Source organism: Pinus tabuliformis, chromosome 1_2 (assembly GCF_031772625.1).
Source record: "Pinus tabuliformis cultivar Carrire ecotype Pingquan chromosome 1_2, CPIR1, whole genome shotgun sequence".
Classification (NCBI taxonomy): Eukaryota; Viridiplantae; Streptophyta; class Pinopsida; order Pinales; family Pinaceae; genus Pinus; species Pinus tabuliformis.
Genome location: NC_142298.1, coordinates 592,288,281 through 592,302,342, shown reverse-complemented (window position 1 = coordinate 592,302,342; position 14,062 = coordinate 592,288,281). Strand labels below are relative to the sequence as shown.

General features: G+C 40.2%; 1 protein-coding gene across 3 annotated transcripts in view; it reads left to right on the top strand.

The window, feature by feature from the left end:
* LOC149207042 (uncharacterized) overlaps positions 1-14,062 on the top strand; it is a 268,887-nt gene that overhangs the window by 33,702 nt on the left and 221,123 nt on the right. The gene's annotated exons all lie outside the window — the stretch shown is intronic.

Below are 14,062 nucleotides of genomic sequence, written 5' to 3'. Positions count from 1 at the left end.
TCTGAACACCAGATCTCGGTCTTCTTTGGTAGTGAATTCAAAGATGAAGAAGCCCCTTCCAACCGCGTAGCTGATCACATTGTTTGGAAGCAGGGGTCTCCAGTTTCTTTGCACCCATTCATCAGTCGATTTTGTTGTTGGCCATCGACCCATAAATTGCCCTACTAAACCTCTGTCAGCTAGGGCAAGGGCGATTTTGATTGTCTGGTCTTCTGGCAGAGCAATTTCTGGAATTTCTTCTAATTTTTTGATAAACTTCGGGGCTTCAGGCTGCATTCGTTTTTTCCCTCTCTGCGTAAGAATCCTCCTGAAGGCTTCTGCTGGCGAGATCGGAGGGGTGGGAGAGGTCTCCGCACCCCCTGGAGCAGCCATGGCGGCGGCAGCTGGTCGCAGACCTAGCAGGGAGCATTACCTATCGCGCGCGCTCAAAAACTCCAACTCCACTTGAATCATAGGAACAATATGTTACTTGTACTAATAATGTGTGATTTAGTAAGGGCTAAGGACCAAAATGTTACTTGTGAAAATTGACTCCGGGTAAAAGAAGAAAGCAAGCAATCCAACAAAATCATGTATTTCCAGTGTTTATTGACTTGGTTGTTAATGTCATATGGTTGAAAATTGTTTGGAATATATTGGAAAAACAAAAGTGTCATCTTAAGTGCACTTTCAATTGCTGTTATATGCCTTTTTCACTGCAGAAAAGTATTGTAATTAATTCTCTCGTTTATTCTTATTTTTAGCACTCATTTTTCACTTTATTATCATAGTTGTTGGGCTAAATTTGCTACTGTCATAAACTAGTCCTTGGCTGAAATTTTTGATTTCACATGCTATTTTACTCAAGCAGAGTGTAATTTTTTAATTGTATGTGCTTGGGGACCTTCCTTGAGCCTTTATTGGTTGATATCTAAGCCTCTAGAAGAGCCATAGGATCCTTTGAACTCAAGTTTGGAAATTTCTTCCAAAATCCACTATAAGCCAAAATTGATTGATCTCCCAGATTTGTGGTAATTAAAATAAAACCCATAGGGGGCTCATGACTTGGTTTGACTAGGCCATTTGATCCTTAAGATCTTCTAGGAAGCCTCCCTTCTGTTGGACATCCATCATACACTAAAATTAAGGGAGTGGTTACTAAGGTGAAAGTCATGACACTCCCATTGTTGATCATTCTCCAGGTCATCCAGTGAGGCTTTGCACTAAGGTGCTAGATTTTGTTGTACTAAGACCTAAAGCTCTTATTGTTGGAGACTTAGTTGGGTTGAACATGGCAATAGGTGGGTGTAGCATCTCAACATGATGATCATTATAAAAAAGAGTAGTCTCCAAATTCTCCAAAGCCAATGCTCCATCCTCCAAATTGTTCTCCTTTGAGTGATTGTCCCAAATCTTATGCATTATATTCATCTTTGCTTTCTGACATTAATGGGACAAGAACCACAAGTAATAATACACATAAACTAAGTTCTCTACACAATTTGCATTCAATCTATTTCTCTTAACACTATCTTAAATTGCAAGTGCTTCTCCATAGATGAAGTGTTCTCAACCACTAAAAGTGACCATTGTTGCAAAATCTAGCAGGCCTTGTGAGGGGACTCACAAGGCAAGGGCTAGACGCTCTAGCAACAATGAAGAAGAATTGCACTGTGTTAATTTGAGGATAACAATGGTATGTTTTATGCTTTGAGGCAATCTTCATTTTTCTTTATTAGCCCAATATCATATCTAGTATAGCAATCACATCAACATGATAGTAAAATGCAGATAGAACGTAAACAATAACAATAGAAGACAAGCCAACACGAGGACACAAGATATGGCACGAGCCAGGGACAAACCCCAATGTGGGAATACCCTTGATCAATTCTTCTTATAATTCTTCAAAAGTTCAGCAAAGTGAGAGAGTACAATCTACAATATTCAGTTGCCCAAACTGATCGGTCAAAACAGCAGAAACAGAAAGCCCTAACTAGAAAGTCAATGCTATATTTGAACATGCCAACCAACCTGTCATATATCTCCTTTGCTGTATTCAAATCAGAGATGTAAGCAACTAAGTGCTCATGAATAGAATCCCTGATGGTCTTCTTGGCTTTGACTTCACCCTTCTTGTACTTTGTCTTAGCAGCAACCGGTGCATTTGAAGGAGGTTCCAGAATCTTTCCCTGCACATAATTCATGATATCTTGCTTTTCTAAAGTCAAATCAAGGGACATCTTCCATGCATGATAATCAGACTTATCATGAAGCTTATCATCAGACTTGAAGTAGGATGTGGAGGCCATTGAGACTTGTTCTTGATCAGTGATTGCTCCTCTTAGTGATTGCTCTTCACTCTTGCTTGGGCTTTGTCTTCACCTCAGCTCTGATACCATGTTAATTTTAGGATAACAATGGTATGTTCTATGCTTAGAGAAATTTTACTTCAATTTTTTTTATTAGCTCAATATCATATCTAGTATAGTAGTCACATCAACATGATAGTAAAATGTAGATAGAGCATAAACAATAACAATAGAAGACAAGCCAACACAAGAGGACACAAGATATGGCACCAGCCAGGGACAAATTCCAATGTGGGGAAATCCTTGATCAATTCTTCTTATAATTCTTCAAAAGTTGAGCAAAAGGAGAGATTACAATTTACAATATTCACTTGCCCAAACTGATCAGTCAAAGCAACAGAAACAAAAAGCCCTAACGAGAAAGTCAACATTGGTCAACAGGGCTAAAATTGACCTCCAAAAGAGCTCAGTCAACCTTGGTCAACTTGGCCTCCAACAGCAAGATAATGCAGCCCAAAACAGTCCAAAAATAACCAGTCAGATCTGGTCAACAAAAGTCAACGCAACAACCGAAATTAGGGCAGTCAATGTTGGTCAACGCAGGGGTCAAACTACCTCGGTTTTTGTGCCAAGAACAACGGCTTGCCCAAACAGAAGTTTCCCTCACAAAACCGAAGTCAAACAAGGTCAAAGCTGGTCAAAGTCAGCCTCCTGAAATTTCGGCCCCCTGAAATTTTGGTCAAATCTGGGCAATGTAGTAGCTAGAAAAGACAGTCTTCCTTTCGCACGTGTGGAGAGAGAGAGGCCCAAAACTTCGTACCCAATCAAGATGAGAGAGAGAAAGATGAATGAGATGAGATGCCAAAATGAGGAGGAGGCACCTTCTATTTATATGCAACGTTGAAGGTTGGAGGAGGCTAATTTGATGGCTGGCCGACCTTGACAATTTGTCGATGATCAAAATAAATTCATAACTTCATTTGTACATGTCAGAATGGGATGATCTTTAGATCAATCATACACCTCTCTGAAAGAGGAATCCAAGAAAAATATCAGCTGCCTCATCAAGAGCTGTCCAAAGTGATGTTTGGCCCTAGTTGCCAAATTTAACACACTGTCACCTCAACAATCTTTCTCTTGATGTTTAGTGGAATTTCACCGCAAGGGAGGCTTTCCTGTATTCACCTATAAGGGTATTCTAATTAGAGGGCTTAAGGTGATATGAATAGGCTAGGGAAAGATACATTAAAGCTGAAGTAAGCTCAAATTTTCTTTGTAAAGGAGCAAGTATTCTAACTCTAGATTAGCTAAGGACTATTACAAGCTAGGGCTTATTGATACAATGATAAAGGAGTATCTAGGCATGTAGAAGTCAAAGAAATGGTTTCCTTAATGATTAAAATCAACAAAGTAATAGGAAAAACCCTCAAATATTCTTCAACTTGAAGCTTGGTTAGGGATTAGGGTTTTAATGACACAAAGGAGTTTGGAAAGAATGATGTCAGCCCTATTGAGTGAGTTTTTACCACAATCAATGCTAGTAAAAGGTCTATCGAGGCTAACCTTGGAATTTCATCCACAAGCATCCACTCAAACTGATCCTTATGGAAAATCATCCGTAGAATTGTTAATTTTTGCAACTAGGGTCAAATTCTACCTTGGACAACTTAGATGACCGAGATGATGATTGCATTAAATTCCTCTTTTCAAGAGGACCAAAATCGACCTAAAGATCACCCTATTTGGTCAAGCGAAAGTTGATTTTTGAATTATTTTATTCATACATGTATTATGGAATGGGTCGACCCTAAGCACATGTGAAATTGGTTAGGTCGGCCTCAACCCTAAGTGGACCCTCAGGAAAGCTTATAAATAGAAGCGACCTCAAGCTCATTTCACGATTTTGATCAAGCCATCTTCTATTCTTCTCTTTTGTCTTGGTTCGCATAGGTCTGACAGAAGGAGTTTGCGCAAGGGTCCGAAATCACAAGGGCGAAGCTCGCTTTGATCTAGGGTTTTCTGATTCCTGGACGCTGGCAGAGGACTGGGCATTTTAGTCCCTGGAAGCTGGCACACAGTGGTCAAGACAACGTCCAAAGAGCTGAAATTTTCTGTGTTATTTATTTGTGCATGTCTTTGTTATTATTGTAAAATTTCAACTAGGAATATCATTGTGGTATCAAAGCATGATCTTGGTCAGTTGTGGAGTATCCAACAAGACCATGGAAGATTTGGGAATGTATGCATTGTGGTGGGTGAATTATAAACAAACCCATGGCTCAAGGGAGAGTGAGTATCATTGAGGGAAAAATTACCCTCACCAACTTTGATGGTTCATCAAGGAGTTCTGTCAGAAAATGGGTACAAGAATTGGACACATATTTCTGGCTAAACCCCATGAGGGAGGAAGACGCTATTAGACATGCCACTTTGCACTTGGATGGAGTTGCTATGGAATGGTGGTATCGAGGGATGATCCCTTTGGGTCATGTATGTATCACATCCTACAAAGAGTTCACACAAAGGGTCATGGAGAGATTTGACCAAAAGGACACCAGACCCCCTTAAAGGGAGTGGATAGGATGAGGAAAGCTAGAGGATGAGACCAAAAGGCATTTCTACTGGTGGATATCAGGCTTTAGATGTCAAAACCTCAAGGAGGAAGTTGAGCAGGAGAACACACAAGATGGTGAGGGGCACATCGATATACACGGTGTAGCACAAGAGTCACCATTGTTGGAGGCCTCTTTGGTAGCTCCAGCTGACACCTCGGTTGAGGGAGTAGAGCATACACTTGGAGGGCCATCTATTGATGAGATGTCAACAGTGATGAGGTACCTAGTGCTATGACCCAATTTCTAGACAATGGTCGCCCACAATAGGTTGATGAGGTGCCTAGAGGCATACTTGTCATTGAGAAGGTACCAAAAGAGACGAAGGGGTCTAGAGCGGTGATCGATTTTACAGAGGATAGCCGCCCCCCACAATTTCATTAGTTCCGAGCTAGCCTTCTAGCATTGAGAAAGAAGGCCACAACAATGCAAGAGGCCATTCTACAACAAAGGAGTTGGAGGGCATGAGAGTGGTTTTTGCTGAGTCAGTAGCCAAACTGACTCGTCTTGGGGAACGGTTGGGTTCCCTAATGGTTCAGTTGGAGTGCACATTGGAGCGATGGGGCAACCCTACTCAGACGTTACAGGCCAGTAGCACTAGCAGGTTACCACTGCACATTGGAGAGGGAGAGGCAGAGTCACCTCAACATATTTTATATGTTGACCAAGATGGTGAGATGAGGCGACATGAGTTGTGCAAGGTGCATCCTTGGCTGGATGGAGGGTTAGTTCCATGTACGGGAGTTTATGCTCTTGATCCTTCCGTTGGGGTTGGATGGCGAGAGATATTGAGTTGGTATCTGGTGGATCTGGCTAGGAGGTTAGATGCATCCATGGCCATAACTCAGCGAAGGTTGTGGATTACCAGAGGAGCTCGAGGGTCAAACTATTGTTGGGATCCAGGTGGGATTCTCCATCACATCGTGGAGTCGGTAGGTCATGGTAGCAGCGACGTGATGAACTCGGTGGTTGGGTGCACACACCTTTTCATATCCCCTTCAAGATTCCGGACAACACAAGCGACAAGATGGATTGGCAGAGGAGCAAGCAAATTTCATGAGTTGTCATGGCATGTTGGGTTGACATGGGATCATAGGATGGTTAGACTACTTTGGCAGGAGTTGGTAGGAGGAGGTGGCATCGTCAGGCCACCGGATAGGGCAACATATGGAGACAATGCTTTCTGATTGATGTATTGGGCACTAGAGCTACTAAGGTTCGACATGGTAGTGTTAGTCCTGATTGCATGTGGGAAGTTGAGCCACATAGGTGTACCTGGGAAGATGAGGAGGTGTAGATCACATCATGGTGGGTGTACTAGCAGAGTGGCAGATGCATGGGAATATATGGGATGGCCTATGGTACATGGTGGCATGGCACTAAGCATTGATATCTAGTGGTGCAAGAAGTTGTGCCACGGAGTTCAGGGCTATGTAGTGGAGTCTTGGGGTGTTTATTTGTGTGTTGCAAAGCATGATGATGCATAACAGTTTATTGAGGTGTTTTCGCTAGAGAGATCTCCTAACGAGGGCATTAGGAAATCCATTGGGTTTGGCACACTCAAATTTGGAAAGCGAGTTAATCATAGGGTCGACCATTAGCTTCCCTTTATCACTCACCATCATTGCACACTGATGTCGGGGACTTTGATATCGTTCCTTGATGCCCTCATTATGAGCAACAGAACCTAGGAGGTCCATCTGAGACAATTGGATGAGGCACAGTGCATCAGGAGAGAGGCTTTCCAGTTGTGGCATATGGGCAAGGCGCTTGGGTGTAGTCCAATCTTCTGTAGAGGTAACACTTGCACCGTACTTGAGCCCACACTTAGGGAGAGGCATGAACCCCTTTGGGTGAGACATTCTGAGGTGTCTTAGGAGCATCCACAACAGTTTGTGGACCTTATATGCAAGCGGATGTTTAGACTCCAAGCGATGTTGGGGAGCACTTTCAGGAGGCATGATGATAGATCCCATTGTGTGGTATGGCAGGTGCAGGGTAGGTTCGTATGCACCAGTTTGGTTCGTGATGTAAGGAGGTCATATATCAATTGCATTCAGGGGCTTGAGATGTGGTCCGGGTTGGCGCCAACAGCTGTCAGGACTATGTCACAACCATTCTAGTTGTGGGATCCAGGGATTTGGCTGGTTGATTGTACACTTTGTTTCATGATGAGAGCGAGTAGGACAGAGGATGACCCAACTCTCACTTGGTTTGACATGTGGGGTAGCGTTGAGGCCTTTGTCACATGGCAAGACTGGTTTTCCTTGTTGCTGCTACAAATCAGAGTGAGTGTTGGATGGGTAGGTCATGACATCATGGGGATTCTTGGGCCAGATGCATTAGGACTCCATAGATATTATTCCATCAAGTCCTAAGAGAGGGGGATACAACTTGCATGTGATGGGAAAACCGTCACGATCAGAGTGGCGAAACGACATCATGGTGGCAACCCTGTTGGACTAGATTGGGATTTTTTCCTAACATGGCTTATTAGTTCAACTACTCGTGGAGGTGAGTGGGTTTTTATAGGGGAAGGTCATCCATATCTTCCATTGGGTTTTAGTGACTTGTTAGTGGTGTAGTAGACTTCACCAGTGTGGCAGGGTGATCAGCAGGAGGAGATCAGGGGAAGCGCAATCAGGCGAGTATTCCATCCCACAAGTATTGGATTGCACCTTCAGGGGTCTACTCCTGAAGTGCACGAGAGAGACTATTCGGTAGAGCAGTTTCACGAGGAGATGATCAAGATTTTATACTACCATGATGCTCTACCTAATGGTGGTATGCAGGGGACTTATGGTGCCTATGCTGAGTTCGACAACAAGTGGAGCAAGGGATGCCTCATGCTGATTAGGATGGCTTGGGATCCTAGCAGGACGAGTCAGAGATCAGGGATGGCTAAGTGGTACATTTGGGACCCTGGTATTATGTGCAGAGACTGTTGGGGTTATTTGATCGAGAGGGTGCTTGAGGACAAGCAATTGTTGGTGGGGAGCACTGTAATGTCCCCAATTAAATTAATTTTGCTAAGATGAATTTATATTTTTCAATTGGGTGTTGGGAAATATTTTGGCATGTAAACTTAGGAAAAGTGGGTGGAGGGAGTCCCCACTTAATTTTTGGAGAGATGGAGGCCACCAACATTAGAGAAAATGAAAGATTAAATTGATAGTGGAATATGGGGCCCACATAAAGTACACACTTGGGGAAGAAAGAATTTGAATTCCTTGAGGCAAATCAAATTGGTGGAGGGACCCACAAGGAATGCATGGCCAACAATTATAAAAGGAAGGAATGAGGGAGCAATAGGGGTCTTTTGTCTATTTGAAAATCAAATTTGCCTTAGTTGTTCAACTAAGCCAATATTATGTTTTTTAGCACAAGAGCTTCCCAAGGAGAGAAGCTCAACCTTTCTTTGGTGGAATTCGAGTGCCACCCTAGGAAGGATTTTCTTCATCACTGAGACTGGAAGAGGCATCAACTACAGGTCCCACGCATTTGTGGAGTAGAGCACGCAATCTGGGAGCCACCACTGCACAGAGGGAGGATTCACTAGGTTGTTTGTGGAGCTGGGTTGTTGGGGAATTGATCGAAGAAGCTACAAGAGTGTTCTTTGATCATTTTCATGAGTGTGGAGGGAAGCTACAATCAAGAGGACCAACCTACATGCAGCTCTTACTTTATCATACACAAGACTGCATCATTCTCCTAGTTTTATAGAAATTTTTGGGCACTCTAGAGTGGGAAAATCAGTGGGAGAAGTTAGTCAGCAGTGTAGTTTTGGAGCAGCAACACAATTTTTTGGAGGTGTTGATTATTGCAGTCGTTTGGCTTTCTCATACTCCTCACCTGGTGCTTGTAGCATGCCTTGTGCAAGCCCAGGTGCAATTTCTCCAACTAATTTGCACCACAACATATATTATTAACAAAATTTGGCTAGTTTGGGGATTTGCAGAAATTTCTAGTTTATGTGTATGCATTTCTAAATTTTTTGTGTTATTTATTTATGCATGTCTTTGTTATCATTGTAAAATTTCTACTAGGAATATTACATAATCATTCGTCGTTTTCATTCCAGAGTGCTCATAAAAGAGAAATACCAAAAAGATTTGATTTTCATATGCATTTCTTTCTAGCAATTTAGTTTCATTACTCAATTAACTTTATGGATAATGAATAAATGTATTTTTAGAGTAATATACACACATCAATAATCATTGGAAGCTACAAGTTCTCATTTGATTTTGCTTCTGCAAACATTTACATTAACACATTCCTTTCTGCAATTAGAGTTAAGTTTCCTTTTTCTGCAAATAGAGATAATTTCCTTTTCTGCAAAGTAGTATTACAATTTCTTTTCTGCAATTTAGCATTAATCTTTTCCATTCTACAATTAAGGATAGACTTCCAATTCTGCAATTAGATTTAGACTTTCAATTTCGCAGTTAGAATAAGTTGAGGTTTTAAGGTCTAGATTGATTTTCAATTCAATTTGGCATTTGGTTTGGATGTAGCTTTAATGGAATGAAAATGTCTGTGATAACTTTTTAATTTCATTTAATATTTATCCACACTTAGATCAATTTAATTTCAAGATATAATTCCTAGCATATATTGTTCACATACATCTCATAAGTACACGAAGACAATTAATGAAGTAATTTAAAGACAATTAAATTACCCAACAATTAGGCATAGGGACATGTGGGCCCCTATTTAATTTTAGATAAGTGGTAAATTAGTGTGCGAAGAGCTTTGAATTGCATCTTAGGTTTATTGTAGTAAAGGTGTTTTATGCCAATGATGAAAATTATTTGTAATCAAAATAAATATTGATTTAATAATGGGCCAACAACTAGATATGACTATGAAATGGGTCAACTAAGCCCATGTTGATGTCAAACGACGATGTTAATAACCCTGGCAATACTAACGAGACATCATAGGCTACTGGGGTCACTCTAATGACTACCATAACTTTCATAACCATCAAGGGACCACATATTTAACTAACATTGATATAAAGGAGAAGGGTCCAAGAAAAACCCCTTCTAAAGATCATTTTTAAGTCAAATCCCTCATTGTTTTCCTTCTTGTGCTTCTACTAACTCTTACTATTAGCTTTGTTGCCTTCCTTGAAAAGTATTCTTTAGGAATACCCATGCAACAATTCAATACCACCACTTAGTCTCCTACTATTTTCAAGTGTTTCATATATTATTTTCTAGAAACATAAATAAGTTATTTGTGGGGGATACCACTAGGCATGATAAGTCCTTCCGTACTTTTCTAGTTTGCATGAAGTACTTAGACTTATCTATAATAGAAGATTCAAATGAAAGCTTGGAACACAAGTCTTGTGCACATTGCTTGCATAATAGATACACTTGACTTTAGATAAATGCCAAGCTAAGTGGTAAACGAGTGTGCAAAGAGATTTAAGTTTATTTTAGGTTTATTATAATAAAGGTGTTTTATGCCAACGAGGAAAATGATTTGTAACCAAAATAAAGTTCGAGTCAACAATGGGCCAATAACAAAAAATGATTAAGAAATGGGTCAACTAAACCATTGATGAAGTAGAACAATCACACTAGTAACCCTAGATATACTAATAAGTCATCATTAGCTATTGTGATCTTTCCACTAATTGTAATATCTACTACTACTACTACTAATACTAATACTAATAATAATAATAATAAAGTAAGTAAAATAATATTAATATAAATAGAACAACAATTAACGAAGACTAGATAAACTAACAATTAACGAAGAGAAAATATATGAATACATAAAAATATATTTAAACAGTTTACCAGCTAAATATACCCATTATTTTTGATTTAACAAAAACAATGACACTGTAATCCCAGATTTGTGGTAATTAAAATAAAACCCATAGGGGGCTCATGACTCGGTTTGACTAGGCCATTTGATCCTTAAGATCTTCTAGAAAGCCTCCCTTCTGTTGGACATCCATCATACACTAAAATTAAGGGAGTGGTTACTAAGGTGAAAGTCATGACACTCCCATTGTTGATCATTCTCCAGGTCATCCAGTGAGGCTTTCCACTAAGGTGCTAGATTTTGTTGTACTAAGACCTAAAGCTCTTATTGTTGGAGACTTAGTTGGGTTGAACATGGCAATAGGTGGGTGTAGCATCTCAACATGATGATCATTATAAAAAAGAGCAGTCTCCAAATTCTCCAAAGCCAATGCTCCATCCTCCAAATTGTTCTCCTTTGAGTGATTGTCCCAAATCTTATGCATTTTATTCATCTTTGCTTTCTGACATTAATGGGACAAGAACCACAAGTGATAATACACATAAACTAAGTTCTCTACACAATTTGCATTCAATCTCTTTCTCTTAACACTATATTAAATTGCAAGTGCTTCTCCATAGATGAAGTGTTCTCAACCTCTAAAAGTGACCATTGTTGCAAAATCTAGCAGGCCTTGTGAGGGGACTCACAAGGCAAGGGCTAGACGCTCTAGCAACAATGAAGAAGAATTGCACTGTGTTAATTTGAGGATAACAATGGTATGTTCTATGCTTTGAGGCAATCTTCATTTTTCTTTATTAGCCCAATATCATATCTAGTATAGCAATCACATCAACATGATAGTAAAATGCAGATAGAACGTAAACAATAACAATAGAAGACAAGCCAACACAAGAGGACACAAGATATGGCACGAGCCAGGGACAAACCCCAATGTGGGAATACCCTTGATCACTTCTTCTTATAATTCTTCAAAAGTTCAGCAAAGTGAGAGAGTACAATCTACAATATTCAGTTGCCCAAACTGATCGGTCAAAACAACAGAAACAGAAAGCCCTAAAGTCAATGCTATATTTGAACATGCCAACCAACCTTTCATATATCTCCTTTGCTGTATTCAAATCAGAGATGTAAGCAACTAAGTGCTTATGAATAGAATCCTTGATGGTCTTCTTGGCTTTGACTTCACCCTTCTTGTACTTTGTCTTAGCAGCAACCGGTGCATTTGAAGGAGGTTCCAGAATCTTTCCCTGCACATAATCCATGATATCTTGCTTTTCTAAAGTCAAATCAAGGGACATCTTCCATGCATGATAATCAGACTTATCATCAGACTTGAAGTAGGATGTGGAGGCCATTGAGACTTGTTCTTGATCAGTGATTGCTCCTCTTAGTGATTGCTCTTCACTCTTGCTTGGGCTTTGTCTTCACCTCAGCTCTGATACCCTGTTAATTTTAGGATAACAATGGTATGTTCTATGCTTAGAGAAATTTTACTTCAATTTTTTTTATTAGCTCAATATCATATCCAGTATAGTAGTCACATCAACATGATAGTAAAATGTAGATAGAGCATAAACAATAACAATAGAAGACAAGCCAACACAAGAGGACACAAGATATGGCACCAGCCAGGGACAAATTCCAATGTGGGGAAATCCTTGATCAATTCTTCTTATAATTCCTCAAAAGTTGAGCAAAAAGAGAGATTACAATTTACAATATTCACTTGCCCAAACTGATCAGTCAAAGCAGCAGAAACAAAAAGCCTTAACCAGAAAGTCAACATTGGTCAACAGGGCTAAAATTGACCTCCAAAAGAGCTCAGTCAACCTTGGTCAACTTGGCCTCCAACAACAAGATAATGCAGCCCAAAACAGTCCAAAAATAACCAGTCAGATCTGGTCAACAAAAGTCAACGCAACAACCGAAATTAGGGCAGTCAATGTTGGTCAACACAGGGGTCAAACTACCTCGGTTTTTGTGCCAAGAACAACGGCTTGCCCAAACAGAAGTTTCCCTCACAAAACCGAAGTCAAACAAGGTCAAAGCTGGTCAAAGTCAGCCTCCTGAAATTTCGGCCCCCTGAAATTTTGGTCAAATCTGGGCAATGTAGCAACTAGAAAAGACAGTCTTCCTTTCGCACCTGTGGAGAGAGAGAGGCCCAAAACTTCGTACCCAATCAAGATGAGAGAGAGAAAGATGAATGAGATGAGATGCCAAAATGAGGAGGAGGCACCTTCTATTTATATGCAACGTTGAAGGTTGGAGGAGGCTAATTTGATGGCTGGCCGACCTTGACAATTTGTCGATGATCAAAATAAATTCATAACTTCATTTGTACATGTCAGAATGGGATGATCTTTAGATCAATCATACACCTCTCTGAAAGAGGAATCCAAGAAAAATATCAGCTGCCTCATCAAGAGTTGTCCAAAGTGATGTTTGGCCCTAGTTGCCAAATTTAACACACTGTCACCTCAACAATCTTTCTCTTGATGTTTAGTGGAATTTCACCGCAAGGGAGGCTTTCCTGTATTCACCTATAAGGGTATTCTAATTAGAGGGCTTAAGGTGATATGAATAGGCTAGGGAAAGATACATTAAAGTTGAAGTAAGCTCAAATTTTCTTTGTAAAGGAGCAAGTATTCTAACTCTAGATTAGCTAAGGACTATTACAAGCTAGGGCTTATTTATACAATGATAAAGGAGTATCTAGGCATGTAGAAGTCAAAGAAATGGTTTCCTTAATGATTAAAATCAACAAAGTAATAGGAAAAACCCGCAAATAGGCTTCAACTTGAAGCTTGGTTAGGGATTAGGGTTTTAATGACACAAAGGAGTTTGGAAAGAATGATGTCAGCCCTATTGAGTGAGTTTTTACCACAATCAATGCTAGAAAAAGGTCTATCGAGGCTAACCTTGGAATTTCATCCACAAGCATCCACTCAAACTGATCCTTATGGAAAATCATCCATAGAATTGTTAATTTTTGCAACTAGGGTCAAATTCTACCTTGGACAACTTAGATGACCGAGATGATGATTGCATTAAATTCCTCTTTTCAAGAGGACCAAAATCGACCTAAAGATCACCCTATTTGGTCAAGCGAAAGTTGATTTTTGAATTATTTTATTCATACATGTATTATGGAATGGGTCGACCCTAAGCACAAGTGAAATTGGTTAGGTCGGCCTCAACCCTAAGTGGACCCTCAGGAAAGCTTATAAATAGAAGCGACCTCGAGCTCATTTCACGATTTTGATCAAGCCATCTTCTATTCTTCTCTTTTGTCTTGGTTCGCATAGGTCTGACAGAAGGAGTTCGTGCAAGGGTCCGAAATCACAAGGGCGAAGCTCGCTTTGA